Below are 17,239 nucleotides of genomic sequence, written 5' to 3' on the forward strand. Positions count from 1 at the left end.
GAGTAATTAAAGGAGTCATAAAGGCAGAAGTTTTTTTATCTTAACCACTTCCAGACCACCCACCATGCATATACTACGGCAGGGCAGCCTGTCTACATGAAATGACATACCTGTATGTCGTTTCATGCATTAGATACTGTGGGCACGTGCGCCCTGCCGGAGGCAAATGTCCACTGCATGCTGGTGGAGCACGTGGGTCCAGCGGACGTGATGTCCGCCGGTCACCCAGGAATGCATTACAGAGAGGCAAAATGGGGATCCAGAAACATTCAATACAGTCAAGAGAGAGTCATTCACTGAAAGCTTGGCTTTAATGGTAAGACCTGCATCTTCATACAAACTATGAACAAAGAATATTGCACAAGTTACAGTGAGGGAGGGAGGACAGAGTTCATCACATGACACATAATCTTTATACAAACATCTAGCCTCTCAGACATAGTCTTAAACTAGTATTTTAGCTGACTGAAAACATAGATTAAGTAATGCTGATGTTCTGACTTTGTCTGAAGACATTATTCTAAAACCAGTTTTTACCAGACCTTATCTATACTGTGGTCATCATGAAAAACGAGACCCTAAAATAAGAGATTATTCCTCTGTCAGCTATATTCAAGTTTGTCATGTTAACGCTTTCTCCTCCTTCAATCCCCTCTTAAATCATCAAACATGATTTCACCATGATCACTTAATGTTCTCTGTGTGGGGTCATTTTGTTACATTGTGTAATTGCAGATGCATTAAATAAGCTTGAACAATATATAACAAGGATAAAAGCCAGGAACATTAAAATTAACATCCCTGCCTGTCAGAACCAAAAGAAGATGGAACCAAAAAAATCACCAAAACTTCCTAGTCCCTTAAAGGGGTTCCACCCATCTATGCCAATCTCTGGCTTCAGCTTGGAGGTTTGACAGCTCCATTTGGTGATTATCAATTATATCATAATAATCAGGAACTTCAATACTGGTATTATGAATCAATGTCCTCCATTTCAGAGTCCAGTCAGAGCAGCACTGGATTTGATAGCTACTACGTGCATATCTAGTTGTTTAGTCCTTTGTTCAATACTTAACAGTTTGATGTCTACAGAATTCTTTTCAATAATTTCATCTAATTCAACTAATTTTGGAGTAGTTATTCAATATTTTCATTATTTCTATTCCTCATCCTGTCCACGAGGGAAACCATGCCCAGGCTTGGTCTTTATCAGAAAACAACTCTCTTTTCTCTATGTGTTTAAGGGGGTACCTGGGGTATGCACTAGCTTTCAAAAGATGTTGGTGCTTTCCTTTTTCATCCCCTATGATTCCCATAACCGGAATCAGTGAGGCCAAATAACACAACCCACGGGTACCAACCGGTATCCTTGGATAGAATTCTTCTATCCTCTAGGGAAAATGATTGTTGGCTTATAGTATCCTGAAAACTTTCCGAGTGGTGGCCATGGTCAACTGGTTCAAAACAAAACTCACAGGATTGTTGATACCAGCTCCCCTTATTCAAGACGGTTCTTAAATGTGTATTAAGTTCTGAGTTATAATTACAGGGGCAGCTAAGAGAGGAATTTGGAGTATGCTTGGATGCAATTTACTACGTACACAACATTTGTCATAACCTGACCTCTGAGAAAAAGAATACTTATACTGAAGTAACAACATTTTATCAGTAGGAGGGTATGAGTCCTTTGGGCCCTCCATGTTGGATTCCCTCCTTTGTCTAATTACTGCTCCATTAGAAGGGGGCTTCATATGGCCTATAGGGTGCTCAAGTCCTCAGGATGATAGATACAGTTAGTGATGATCCATGTGGGCAGAAACACCATCAGTGTCAGCATAAAGAGTAGGCACAAGGCTTTCCCAAAAGTCTGTGGTGAGAGAAGTGAGGTCATCTTTTTCAGAGTCTTATTATCACCTGTTTCACTCGCTCTTTGATGTTCTGCATATGACCTCCTTTATCTGTGTCTTACTTCGGGTTCTTTCTGGTACTTTCTTTATCCTCTCATCATGGATCCAGGCTCCGGATTGTTCCGTGAGGACAGCGGTTCTGGTCACTGTGACTAAGCAAGTGGGCGGGCCAAAAGGGTAATCTTGCTTCATGGTCTGGTTCAGTTGGTGAATTACAACCACATCTCTGGGTTGGAACTAGTGTGTTGGTTCCTGTGAGGCTAATATAAAAGAATACTTTACCATAGGCATTATTCAACTTCATAATTAACTTTCTACAATATTCTTTCTGTATCAAACTCAGATCTTCCTGCTCTATTACCAAGGGTTTCTTAATCCAGGGCATGAGAAAAGGCCGGCCCATCAGGATCTCAAAAGGGTACAAGTGATTGGTCTTGAAAGGGGTCATTCTTATTTCTGCTAAAACTGCAGGCAGCACAGTTTTCCATTTGGCAAATGTGCCACCCGTAGCTTCCCTTATTTTATCTTTATGTCCTATGCCATGGTACTGTGAGATGAATAAAGGTACACTTGCTTTTGGTATGCCTGGTTTCCCCTATTTGGCAATGATTCCTGTCTCAGGGCACATGGTCAAACCCTGTTTATGCCAATAGGTCAGATCTTCTGGTGAAGCCATAGCCTATAGGTCCTGCAAAACCTGTTCCCAGGGCAAAGTTGGGGGTGTAAGGGGGGTCATTTGAATAAAAGCTGGGACCATCAAAACAGCCCATCTAGCAGCAGCATCGGCCAGTGCACTTCCTTCTGAGATGTCATCAGTACTGTGTGTGTGTGTGCTTTCATAGGGTGAACTAATGTAAATGATGCAGCCATTTTTACAGCCATGGCACAAGAGGCCAAAGCACTCAGACACGCCGGCATGCCTTGTCCCGGAACTGGGACTACTCTAAAAAAAAAGGCTACAGGTCTCAGCTTTCCTCCATGCTCTTGTGTAAGGACCTCAGCCATGGTTTTACAGTTGTCCTTTGTAAACAAATGAAACATTTTACAATATTCAAGCAATCCCAGACCAGGAGCCATTACCATAGCAGTTTTAGGATACACAAAAGCATTAACCATTTAATCAAAAGATCAGGACTGTTAGGTAGAGAAGCTTGTCTCAGTAAGTTATCATAGTAGGAGCAATCAGATATCCATTGGCAGCAGTAACCAAGTGTACCTAAGAAGGTTAACACTTACTTCTTGGTATGTGGGCAGGGCAGACCCACTGAGCCGCAGTTCACTTGCGACTGATTCTCCTTTCACCATGGTACAGAGTAAAATCAAGAGACTCAACAGTTTCCTGACACCATTGCAACTTTTCATTAGATACTTTGTGACCTGTCTTTGCTAAATGTTCTAACAGTAAAACAGAGTCTTTCTGACAGGCTTCCTGGGAGGGACTACACAACAGTAGGTCATTGAAGAGGGATGGAACCATGGCTAGGTGCCTAAGACTGTAAGGTTGCCTGGAGAGCTATTGAGTAGACTGCAGGTGAGTCTAAATAGCCATGGCAAGTGATTCCAGGTTGTCTGGGGCCCTCTATAGGAATAAAACTAGTAGTAGTTGTGTCTCTTCATCAACAGGGATGGAGAAAAAAACATTACTTAAATCAGTAACTGAAAAACACACTGCCGAGGCAGGTATGGAGGTAATGAGAAATGGCACATCAGGTACAATAGGGGCAATTGGAATCACAAGGTTATTTATGGCTCGGAGATTCTGCACAAACCTGTATGATCCATCACTCTTTTTGACTGGGTTTATGGGAGTGTTATAAGGTGATATGATGGGTCTTAAAATTCCTTGTTTCAGGAATTGCTCAATAATGGGTCTGATGCCTTCCTCCTTCTCTTTGGATAGATGGTACTGCTTGTGGTAAACTGGGGATACGCCTTGTTTTAGTCTGGCTTTGTAAGGGGTACATGGAATGTATCCTACATCAAGACTGTGTTTAGCCCAGAGGGGGTGGTCCTGTGGAATTGAGGGATGGACTTCAGTTTGAAAGAAACGGTGATAATTCTATGGCTACTCCCCCTCTTTGAGTCAAGAAAATTTCAATTTCTAAGACTCCTATTAAATCTCTTCCCAAAAGATTTACTGGTCATGAAGGTATTATCCTGAATGAATGATGTAAGAGTATAGTTCCAGTGACAAAGTCACTCACTATCAAGGATCGTATCTGCTGAAGAGGTAGCTTCCCTTATTTAGATAAATAAGCAGGAGTGCACTTTATATACTGGACTATTAAGCCGCGTACACACGTAGCGGTATGTCCGACGTACTTAGTCTGGCGGACTTTCCGCCAGACTGTCCGTCGGACTTTCCGAACGGGCTACTTGCCCACACACGGCACTTTTTGAGTGGACTAATACGGCGTACTATGTCCGCCGTACTATCCGCCCTACTTTTGAAATGAACGGACTCGCCCACACACGCAGAGGAAAGTCCGCTCATTTCGAGCGCGTCTCCAGGTAGGCGGGGCCCGCGAAGGAGACGCCGCTGGCCCCGCCGCCTGGTATGGACTTAAAGGGGAACCCCAACGCCGAAAAAAATCGGCGTGGGGGTCCCCCCCAAGTCCACAACAGACCCTTGTCCAAACACGCTACCCGGCCGGCCAGAAAAAGGGGGGCGAGCGAGCGCCCCCCTCCTGAGCCGTACCAGGCCGCGTGCCCTCAACATGGGGCGCGCGCCCCCCCCCACCCCAAAGCACCTTGTCCCCATGTTGATGAGGACAAGGGCCTCTTCCCGACAACCCTGGCCGTTGGTTGTCGGGGTCTGCGGGCGGGGGGCTTATCGGAATGCGGGAGCCCCCTTTAATAAGGGGGCCCCCGGATACCAGCCCCCCACCCTATGTGAATGAGTATGGGGTACAATGTACCCCTACCCATTCACCTGTAAAATAAAAGTACAAAAAAAACACAACACACGAGATAAAATACTTTATTGCACAGCTCCAGGGGTCTTCCGTCTTCGGGGGTCTTCTCGCCGGACTCCTCCGCTATCTTCTTGTAGCTCTTTTGCTAGCAGAGGAATCTGGCTTTCTTCCTCACCGCCGGCCTCTTCTTCCGACTTCGGGGGTCTTGTCCCCCTCTTCGGTTCTTCTGCCGGGCCACCGCGCCTTCTTATAGCTCTTTTACAGGCGGTGGCCCGGTCTTCTGTCGCCGCCGCCGCCGTCCTTCCGTTCTTCTTCTTCTTCTTCTTCTTCTTCTTCTTCTCCAGGAGATGTTGACTCGACGATCTCTCTGGCCGCAATGCCAGGGACGCGCTGCGCTGCCACTTATATAGGGACAAGGGGCGGTGTCACATGGGTTTATGTCACATGGGTTGGTGTCACATGGTGACCCCGCCTCCTTACGATGTCACAGTCCCGGAGGATGCTGGGACTGTCGCCATGTGACATCAACCCATGTGACCAACCCATGTGACATAAACCCATGTGACACCGCCCCTTGTCCCTATATAAGTGGCAGCGCAGTGCGTCCCTGGCATTGCGGCCGGAGAGATCGTCGAGTCAACATCTCCTGGAGAAGAAGAAGAAGAAGAAGAAGAAGAAGAATGGAAGGCGGCAGTGGCCCGGCAGAAGAACCGAAGAGGGGGACAAGACCCCTGAAGTCGGAAGAAGAGGCCGGCGGCGAGGAAGAAAGCCGGATTCCTCCGCTAGCAAAAGAGCTACAAGAAGATAGCGGAGGAGTCCGGCGAGAAGACCCCCGAAGACGGAAGACCCCCGGAGCTGTGCAATAAAGTATTTTATCTCGTGTGTTGTGTTTTTTTTTTTGTACTTTTATTTTACAGGTGAATGGGTAGGGGTACATTGTACCCCATACTCATTCACATAGGGTGGGGGGCCGGTATCCGGGGGCCCCCTTATTAAAGGGGGGTCCCGGATTCCGATAAGCCCCCCGCCCGCAGACCCCGACAACCAACGGCCAGGGTTGTCGGGAAGAGGCCCCTGTCCTCATCAACATGGGGACAAGGTGCTTTCGGGTGGGGGGGGCCGCGCGGCCCCCCCCTTCCCCAAGGCACCCCCCATGTTGAGGGCACGCGGCCTGGTACGGCTCAGGAGGGGGGGCGCTCGCTCGCCCCCCCCTTTCCTGGCCGGCCGGGTAGCGTGCTCGGACAAGGGTCTCTTGTGGACTTGGGGGGGACCCCCACGCCGATTTTTTTTTTTTTGGCGTTGGGGTTCCCCTTTAAGTTCATACCAGGCGGTGGGGCCAGCGACGTCTCCTTCGCGGGCCCCGCCTACCTGGAGACCCGCTCGAAATGAGCGGATTTTTCTCCGGGCGGGAAAAGTCCGCTCATTTCAAAAGTACGGCGGACTGGCATACACACGGCCGGATTGTCCGCCGAAATGCGAGTCCGGCGGGAAGATTGGAGTGCAACACGGCATTCTAAGTCCGCCGCACTTTCGGGTCAAAAAAGTATGCCGGAGGCTACACACGGGGGGATTGTTTGGCGGACTTGAGTTTGCCGGACTTTTCCATCGGATTGTTTGATCGTGTGTACGCGGCATTAGATGCACTTTATTTATTTGATGCACTTTATTTATTGAACACGTTTGAAGTAATGTTTTTGAAGCACATATGGTTATAGTAATATTTGTGTATTTTGTATAGCAGATGGATCACTGAGGTTATGCTGTGAGTCTCGTACATTTATGTATAATATCTTTTAGGTTTTCATGTGATTTGTGATCACTTTTAAGTTGGCAGCATATCCACATACACAGTTTTATCCACACACAGTTTTTAATTATTGTAGTTATTATAGTAGTGCAGAAGTCCTCTTTTACATATTGTTACAGTTTATTGTCTGGTAAGTGTGCATTTGATTAACCACTTCAGCTCTGGAAGGTTGACCCCCCTTCATAATCAGGCCATTTTTTGTGATATGGCACTGCGTAAATTTAACTGACAACTGCTCGGTCCTGCGACACTGTACACAAACAAAATGTTTGTCCTTTTGTTTCCCACAAGTAGTGCTTTCTTTTGGTGGTATTTGGTCACCTCTGCTGTTTTTATTTTTTATGCTATAAACAAAAAAAGACCCACAATTATGAAAAAAAAACAATATTTTTTACTTTCTCAATCTCAATATAAAAATGGAAAAAAATCTAATTTCTTCATCAATTTAGGCCAATATTTATTCTGGTACATATTTTTGGTTAAAAAAATCCCAATAAGTCTATATTGATAGGTTTGCGCAAAAGTTACAGTGCCCACAAACTATGGTATATTTCTATTTATTTCTTTTTTTACTAATAATAGCACTGATCAGTGACGTATAGCTGGACTGCGACATTGCAGCAGACAAATCTGACATTAACTGACACTCTTTGGGGACCAGTGACACTAATACAGTGATTAGTGCTACGAAATATGCACTGTCACTGTACTAATGACACTAGCAGGGAAGGGATTAACATCAGGGGCGATAAAAGGGTTAAATGTGTTCCCTATGTGTGATTACTAACTGTGGGGGAGGTACTTTGTCTGGGGAATGTAAAGATCCGTGTTCCTGCTTGGCAGGAACACAAGATCAGCACATTCCCCTCTCCCAGAACGGAAATCTGGCTTGTTTCCATACGCAGACCGCCATTCCGCCTTTCTCCAGAACGATCGGTGGGTCCGGGCAGACTATGTATTAGCCGAGCCCGCTTACTGGCTCCCACTGTGTCTAATCACAGTGGGAGCGAATCGCTGGTGGCGTGCACACACGCCCCAGACTTGGAAATTTCAAATCATGTACCAGGTACGTAATACGGGGCAGAGTGGCTGCCCTGCTGCAGTATATCTATGGTGAGCGGTCGCTAAGCGGTTTAGGTGGTTGTAAAGGCGGAAGGTTTTATATCTTAATGCATTCTATGCATTAAGATAAAAACAACTTTCTGTGTGCAGCAGTGCCCCTCAGCCCCCCTTACCTGATCCACATCTCAATACAACAATGTCGTATGAGAGTCTCGGCTGTCTGGGACTCTTCCTCCTCATTGGCTAAGACAGCAGCTGGGCACCATTGGCTCACGCTGATGTCAATCAAAGTCAGTAAGCCAATGAGGAGAAGGAGAGAGATTCCTGGCTCCATGTCTGAATCGACACAGAGCAGTAGCTCGGCTCGGGTGCCCCATAGCAAGCTGCTTGCTGTGGGTGCACTCAGCATGAGGGAGGGGCCAGGAGCACTGGTGAGAGACCCAAGAAGATGAGGATCTGGGCTGCTCTGTGCAAAACCACTACACAAAGGAGGTAAGTATGACATGTTTGTTATTTTTAAATAAATAAAATGAGACTTTAATATTACTTTAAGGTGGTGGCACATTGTGTTTTCGTTGGTGATGGTGGAAGATATTTTTATCTAAATATATGTGGACTTTGTTTTAAGAGAGACTTTATGTTGGCTACATTGTACAATATTTACTCTTTTTTTATGCTTTTGCTATATTTACTGGAGCTGCATCATTTCACTATAGTGTAAGGTTTTAGGTAAGGTATATCAAACTTTGTTTGCCAGGAGCCACAGGTTTTAGCACAGTGCAAATTCATTACAATACGTAAATGATTCATGTAGAATTTACTTCTTGAAATCCATCAGCCCTTAGCTATGGTATGCAGGCAGGAGGGTGTTCTTATCTGAGAAAGCCTCTCCTCCCATGAAGACTCCTGAGATGTATGACATCATATTGGCCTAGACCCGAAACCAGGTAACTGAAGAAATGTAGAAAAAAAAAGTTTAAAACAATTAAATATAATATACTGTACTTTCCTATCTATTTACTAATGTTAACGGCATAAGGATTAACATAGTTAATGTTGATTGAGAGACTTTAGTTCCACTTTAATAGTACCGAGTTGTAAAATTGCTGAAAGAATGGCTTTAATAAACTTTAAACCAAAAACAGAATTTCCTTTAATTAGGTAGCCTTAGGGCTTGTACATTTATGAAACCATCAGCAAGAATTGCTTGATAGGAATATTCTCATTCAGCATGTTATTGATCGGTATAAAGTCATAAAGTACTTGAGTTGTCGTTGTAGAGATGACTTCAAATCCTTGTTTTTTCAAGCTGTAAACGATGGGATTTAGCATGGGAACCAAAGCTGTGTTGACCAAAGACAAAATTTTACCAAATGTAAAAGTTCCACTCGATGTAAAATATTGACAGCCAAGAATGGTGTAGTGAAGAGTAACTACTGTTATGTGCGGTGAGCATGTGTAGAAAGTTCTAGATCTTCATCTACTAGACTTAATTTTTATTATGGTCGCAATGATGAAGATGTGGGAGACAAAGTTGAGTAGAAAAGGGGTGAAGGCACAAAGTAGGACCCCCTGTGTGAAAATCAGCAGTTCCAAAGTGAAGGTGTCGCTGCAGGAAGGACTCATTATGCTGCGCAGACTATCCGGAGGACTTAGTCTGGCGGACAAACCACCGGACTGTCCGAACGAGCTACCTGCCCACACACGGTACTTTTGCGGCAGACTAGGTCCGGCAGACTTAGTCCACCGGACTATCCGCCGTACTTTTGAAATGAACGGACTCGCCCACACACATGGAGGAAAGTCCGTTCATTTTGAACGCGGCTCCAGGTAGCCAGGACTAGTGAAGGAAGCATCGCTGGCCCCGTCGCCTGGTATGGAGTTAAAGGGGAAGCCCTACGCCAAACAAACGGCGTGGGGGTCCCCCCCTAGGTCCATATCAGACCCTTATCCGAGCACGCTACCCGGCCGTGCAGCCTCCCTTCCCCAAAGCACCCCCCATGTTGAGGGCACGCGGCCTGTTACGGCTCTGGGGGGGGGGGGGGCGCTCGCTCATCCCCACCCACTTTCCTGACCGGCCGGGTAGCGTAGATCCATTGTCAATCAAGCCGCCCGCTGTACTGCCAAGCCCAAAAAAAAGTTTCGCCCACGACAGAGGCTAGCCGCCGACTGGCTGCTCCTCCATGTGACATTTCTTAAATAGCTAAGGAGCGCAGTCACTGGATGATGTATAATGGTGACCCCACCCCGATGTGACATCACCGAGGGCGCTTGCTCCTCCCCCCTTTCTTGGCCTGCTGGGCTGCATGCTTGGATAAAGGTCTGGTATAAATTTTGGGGGGGACCCTACACTGTTTTTCCGTTTGTTTTTCCTTGCCTTCATTCTTTTTTTTTTACATTCAGCTGTCAATAACAAATCCCGCTGACAGCTGTTAAGTCATCGATTGTTAAGGATATGGTGGCTGGCTTCCTGGGCCACTGCTTAACAACCAGCTATTCTTCACAGAGAATTCAAATAGTTTGATCATTTTCAATCCGAATTGTACATATCTCCCTCTCCTAGTGCTTTCTATTGGCTAAACAAAAACACTTAAAGATGGAAAATGCTTGTAAAAAGCTGCAAAATCCCTTTAAAAAAGCTGCAAAAACACTTGAAAAAATGCCACAAAAACACCAGTAAATCGCTACGCTGAGGTGTGAATGGAGCCTTAACTTCATCCCTTTATTCTTTGAAAAAATGTACACTGATGAAGCAAAAACAAAAGGCCCCTTTCACACAGGCGCCTCCCCTAAGCAGAACCTTCTTGCTCAGTGGGGATTTCTCTGCTGATCCCCGCTGCACATGCAAATGACAGGTCATTATATGCTCGGTTAGGCGGAGCGGACCCAGTCCCTTTCTGCTCTATGGGCTATCAGATGGACATGAACCGCATGTCCATTTCCATTCTATCCTCTCCGCCGGACAGATGAGGAATAGGACCACCATCCATTTATTTTTGATTGGATGGTGGCGGGTGTCAGCAGGCATGTGTCCATTGACAGCCACTGCTCCATAGAAGAGACTGGAGGGTCCGATCAGGTCCAGTTGAAAACTGGCAGGGGTATCAGACAGCCCATGTGGAAGGGGCCTTAGTGTTTTGCTTTTGGAATCCGTCATAATATTCCACAGAGCTGTACAGAGTACTCCAAACTAATTAACATCAATTCTCAACACCAGAGGAGCTTACACTCCAATGTCTCTTTAATTTATAATGCTTCTTTCTGTCCTTCCACGTCCCCTAGATTTTGTTACTATTAGATTTTTTTTTAAAAGGCTGCAAGTGTGGGATCAATGTTTGATTGTTTCTTAGCCAGAGGGTTTGTTAGGTTGAGGTAAGGTTGTGTTTTGCATAATTTAGTAGTTATTCATATTTTATACATCTCTGACATATAACACAGTGTTGTGTAGAGAGCGCTAAACCCTTTCTCCACCAATTACAGACCATTACTTTTTGTACATTGTGTGCAGCTCTGACATATTCTGCAGGGCTGTACTTGCTATAAATTGATGTATGCTATGTACTGTATCTGCACAAAAGCTAAAACCAAAAATGCACATATACGTTATTACTTTCCAATTGTTTGCTCATAGGTTGGAACCTCTGTTTTTTATTGCTATTATGTTAAAGCTGAACTCTAGGCACATGTTGAAAAGGCAAAAGGCAATTAATGCAGCTCAGTAATCATTAATGCACCATTTAAAATATTTTTCGCACTTTGGCAATTTTTTTGCACGTTTCTGTGTGCGTTTCCAGAACGTCAAGGTGTGAATGGGGCCTAACAAGTTGGATGGATCCAGGGTGACCTGGGCTCAGAGGAAGTGGGTTGAATGATGCTAAACATTACATTGAGGCCCTAACTGTAGCACTACCCCTGACGGAGTTGCTAATGAATGTTCAATTCTGCACCCTGCCTTTCAACACCAAGAACTGTCTCAACCACTCTGGCACACCTGTATGATAATAGTAGTGTGGGACCCAGAAGTGAAAAGAAACACAGTAATAATACAGTAGATTTACTGTAACCTTGGAGCCCGTAACTTCACCAACTGTAGTAATAGAGTCTCATACAGAAGGTCAGGATGCCTGTGGCCAATTATAGCTCAGGGAGTTTAGTACACGCCCCACACTATATAAGGCCGCCAGCGATTACCGTTCTTGCTAAATACACAGCCACTGATAGTTTTTTTTATACCTTACCTTCATCTTACATGGATTGTTAATTTGCCAGTGTGGTGGAGCAGAGTGATTACATAACAGTTTATGTGGAGCAGAGCTTTAGTAGAGTGTGTCCTGGAATTCTGTAAAGCTCACCATACACTATGCAATCTGATTGTACAATCTCCTTTGGATTTACCATCAACTATGTAGTGCAAGGGCCTGCCTAATTGGATACATAGATGTGTCTCCCAATTATATAGTTTTGGTAAATCTAAAGGAGATCATACAGAGATTGTAAAATCAGATTGTATAGTGTATGGCCACATTTATACACCTAAAAAGAACTAGTCATGCTTTCTGTGCCATTGTTAATGGCACCCCAAAGGCAGAAGCAAGCACACATTTAGCTGCATGGAGAAACAAGAGCACAGTGAAAAATGTGCAGCCTGCAAAACACTATTATGTCCCATGAGCTACTTTTCCGCGTGTAGTGCAGCCCATTGAAATCAGTGAGCTGCCCTATGTGTGTTGTGGGAAAAACAAACCAAAAAACATGCACTATATGTTACATACCGTATTTATCAGCATATAACACGCACTTTTTTCGCTTTAAAATCAGGGGGAAATCGAGGGTGCGTGTTATACGCCGATCCCCCGCCGTTCTCGAAAGCTGCCGAGAGCAGCTGAAAGCCGCCGAGAGCGGGAGAGAGCGGCCAGAAGCCACTGAGAGCTACCGAGTACCGCTGAGATACACAGGAAAACTTACTCTGTATCTCAGCGGCACCATTTTTAAACGGCAAAGCTAAACATGAAACTGACAAGGCTTCAAATGACACTGACAAGGGTGCAATGATGGACAAGGCTGCATGACAAGGCTGCAAATGACACTGACAAGGGTGCAATGATGGACAAGGCTGCATGACAAAGCTGCATATGACACTGACAAGGCTGTAAATGATGGACAAGGCTGCATGACAAGGCTGCAAATTACACTGACAAGGGTGTAATGATGGAGAAGGCTGCAGATGGACACTGACAAGGCTGCATTGATGGGCATTTAAATGTAAGTTTTTTTTCCTTAAACTTCCTTCCTAAAAATGTTTCCCTTAAAATTCCCATCCTAAACTTGGGGTGCTTGTTATACGCCGGCACATGTTATACGCCAATAAATATGGTAGTTACATAGTAGTCGATCAAATTCCCACCTATGGGTGTGATTTTATGTCAGTATTATATTGTATATGCCTGTATTTTGTGGTAGTTCAGGTGCCAATCTAATAGTTTTTTGAAATTATCGATGCTCCCCACTGAAACCACTGCCTGTGGAAGAGAATTCCACATCATAACCGATCTTACAGTAAAGAACCCGCAACACAGTTTAAGATTAAACCGCTTTTCGTCTCATTTTAGTAAATGGCCACTTGTCTTATTAAATTCCCTTTCATGGAAAAACATTATCCCTATTGTGGAGTCACCAGTACAGTATTTGTACATTGAAATCATGTCCCCTCTCAAGCGTCTCCTCTTCAGAGAGAACAAGTTCAGTGCTTGTAACCTTTCCTCATAACTAAGTTCTGCCAGTCCCCTTATTAGTTGTGTTGCCCTTCTCTGGACTCTCTCTAGTTCCAGCACATCCTTCCTGAGGACTGGTGCCCATAACTGGACAGCATACTGCAGGTGCGGCCGGACCAGAGTCCGGCTGCATGTGAATGGGGCTGACAGTGAAATTGGTGTGCTTACACAAGAACAATGAAGCTCCGTTAACATCTGTTTTGCATAGCGTTTGCAAATGCAGTGCATTGGCATTAAATTTTGGTGCCACCCCAAACGTGCTGCCAATGCACCTAAAAGCGTGGTAAAAATGCATCAAGCTCTGCTTCAAAAAAAATTTCTGGAGCTTCTTGGGGGCAATTGTCGTGCATAGGTCAGCTCATTCAAATAAACAGGCTGCCCTATGCGTGATGAGTGAAAACGCCCAAAAAAATGTGGAGCAGGAATGTGAGTGGAAGTGTGCATGGGGCCTGACAGCTGAGTGTCTCCGTCCACTCTAGAGCCAGAGCCCAGGGATATACTCTGTTAAGTTTTTTGTACAATTAAAGAGGACATTATCCAGGTGGCCTGGCCCCAGGCCCTGGTTCAACTGTTCCTCAATCTGTGCCCTCAAACGCTGTTTTGGTGCCACTAGTTCAGACCCGACCGACCGGGGGGTGACTGTGGGTGCACTGTTTGCCACCCCGCCAAAAAATATACCACCAGCTGCCACTGGTACAGAATCTGAGGGGACCCTGCTTCATATATTTTAGGAATGTCCCAAAGTTCTGGACCATGGTGGAGCAAACAATCAAGATGCTCACAGGGGTCTCTTGGGGGAAATCCAACAGCATTTCCGCTGCATGACACACCACTTCCTTATAAGCGATAAAAAAAATTCATCACTCAAGCATCATCTCCTCAATGCAGTGAAGGCTTTTATTTCTGCAATGTGGAAGAGCCCTAACCCACCAGACAAGTCGCAGAGTTTCAGAATATCAGAGATCCAGCTAAAGGAGAACCTAACTTTGATACTTAAAGAACAAGAAGAGAAACATTGGAGAATCTGATATCCATACTTTTTTCTATAAATATCAAACATTTCTTGACTCCCAACAGCAAAAAAGTAAGCCCTCCTGGTCTTGGCAGACATCGTAAGATAAGCGCTTGACCCAGGGGTTTGGGACGGATTCTTTTCTCTCCCCTCCCCCTTCCTACCCTATTTTTTTTTTATTGAACTGGGGTTTGATACATTGCCCCTTATATTATATATATAAAAAAATAAATTAAAAGGGAGGCTCAGTATGACCTGTGTAGGTGAGTTACACTGTATGGCCATATTTATGCTTATTTGCTGCAATGTCTCGCTTATTATATTTGTGTTATGAATGTGTATTTTTGACTCTTGAAATGTCAAGCTGATGCTCTTAAAATAAAGAATAAAAAAATGCAACTGTTTTTTGTAACCATTAAATCTGATGGGTTTAGCTTCGCTAACGCTCTATTCACACTACCGTGACTTGGGACCTGACTTGTGAGACCCCAAGTCACATTGTATGTGTAATTCCATGTTAGTCAATGAAATGTCAATGTCTTAAAGCGGAGCCCCCCTCCATAAATTAAAAGTCAGCAGCTACACATACTGTAGCTGCTGACTTTTAATATTAGGACACTTATCTGTCCAGGAATCCAGCAATGCTGGGTGCTGCTGCTGCCATTGCCAGTAAGGAAACCCAGAAATGAAGTGTTGCTTCACAGCCGGTTCCCTACTACGCATGCGCAAAGTGTGTTGCGCTCTCTTACTGGCCCAGCGGTAGGGGAAGGAAGAGGAGGGGGCCGAACTTCTGACGTACCTCACCGCAGAGAGGTCCGACGGAAGTGGGGACAGGATACTTGCCATAAACAGTTAGCCGCTCCCCCCCAAATGTGGTCCTGGAGGGGGGGGGGTGGAATTACATAAGCGAAAGTTCCACTTTTGGGTGGAACACGGCTTTAATTGGCAGTATGGAAGTCGCTTTTACTTTAGAAAACGTTCCTGCACTACTTCAAGGCGACTTCTATCCAACTTGTGCCCATATACTTTAATCGACAATGCCTCTAAGTCGGATCCTCATCTATATTGTTGTGATTTGCATCTGATATTACCGAAGGATTACTCAGACATGGGCAGACTGACGACTCATGGGGCTCCTGGGCAATAGGAGATTATGGGGCCCCCAGGCAATCAGAGATTATGGGGCCACACAGTATACACAAACAGACACACACAGTATACAATCACACAGTATACACATACATGTACACACAGTATACACAGGCATGTTTCTATTGGCTGAGAAGGTACTGGAGAGTTGGGGCAGCTATAATCTTGGGATTTTTAGACCAAAAGGATGTCAGTAAGGGACATTTCAGAGACAGATGTAAAAAAAACGCACAGATTTGTACATACCGTCCCTGGTTTTACTGAGGCTGGCAACCCTGATGGGGCCCCCTAGTGGCACGGGCCCTCAGGCAGTGCCCGAGTGGCCAAATGGTCAGTCCGCCCCTGCCCAGACATTCCCAAAAGTCCCTTTTTAAGTTGCATCAAAGTAGTACTCAAGTCGTCAGGAAGTCGTCTGGCAAAGTCACACCGTAAGTCATGCGACTTTCAGGTCGTGGCAGTGTGAATAGAGCCTTAGTGTGGTTAAAATTTGTTCAAAATAAGTATCCCGAATAATTTCTATGAGTTACATAACATTGCCTTAGTAAGTAATCCTAAAATAGTCTAATAAAGTAATTCTATACTTCTGGGAAAAATTACAGTCTGGCAACAAGTGTACGTAAACATATCTGTATTATCACTGCTTATATAGAGCATTTTATTTATTTACTGCATGTTCTGTGTTTATGGTTATATACCACCACCTAGTGTAATTTTCAGAATATCACATTGCAGCATGGGGTGTTAATAACAACACTCTGGAGGGCTTTTTAGTGTATACAGGCCTCAGCTGCAGCCCCTGATATCCCTAAGAGGCCTCACATAATATTAAGTATATATAATGCTACATGAGGTTGGCAGAGACTGTGAACATCCTTCAGGAGTTGATCAGAAATTTGGATGTTCTACAATGAATGCCGTGTACACTCGGTCGGATTTTCTGATGGAAAATGTTCGATGGGAGCTTTTTGTCGGAAATTCTGACCGTGTGTAGGCTCCATCGGATTTTTTCCATTGGAATTTCTGACACACAAAATTTGAGATCTGGATCTCAAATTTTCCTACAACAAAATCAGTTTGCTTAAATGCCGATCGTGTGTGCACAATTCCGATGCACAAAGTGCTGTGCATGCTCAGAATAAATTACGAGATGGAAGCGCTCAGTCTGGTAAAACTAGCATTTGTAATGGAGATGGCACATTCGTCACACTGCAATTTTTTAAATATTTTAATGCAGTGCATTCTCTTATTCTTTATAATGCTAGAAGAATGACGTTGTTTTGTTGCTCATATTCACACAGAGTTCTCACAAACGGATTTCTTTATTATTTATTGTGATCTCCTGAATCATATTTTTTTTTTTTCGGCAGATCTCTGTTACCACAACACCATTATAATCTTGTATTTTTTAATCTCAAGGAGGTTGGCGTTGGTGTCCCTTGTTAATTTGACATTTTATTTTTAAATGTACCTGCCTACTCACAAACAAACTTTCATTTTTGAAGTAAAACACATAGGCAAGTATTTCAGAAAAAAATATCCATTTATTAGGGTGTCATAACAAAATAAAGAGGAAGGCAACGCTGGAGAAACTGCTGAAATTGGCGAAGCCTTTGTAC

At 44.5% G+C, this 17,239-nt stretch overlaps 1 long non-coding RNA gene across 1 annotated transcript; it reads right to left on the reverse strand.

The window, feature by feature from the left end:
* Window positions 1-292: 292 nt before the first annotated feature.
* On the reverse strand, window positions 293-16,025 carry LOC143983638 (uncharacterized). The gene is made up of 3 exons (XR_013274625.1): window positions 15,870-16,025; window positions 8,513-8,642; window positions 293-2,167 (listed from the first exon to the last, which is right to left on the reverse strand). It is a non-coding gene; the product is annotated as an uncharacterized LOC143983638 (long non-coding RNA).
* Between the last annotated feature and the right edge of the window lie 1,214 nt (window positions 16,026-17,239).

This window comes from Lithobates pipiens, unplaced genomic scaffold, assembly GCF_037356315.1.
Source record: "Lithobates pipiens isolate NorthernLeopardFrog02 unplaced genomic scaffold, aLitPip1_a1.2 Scaffold_16, whole genome shotgun sequence".
NCBI classification, from domain to species: Eukaryota; Metazoa; Chordata; class Amphibia; order Anura; family Ranidae; genus Lithobates; species Lithobates pipiens.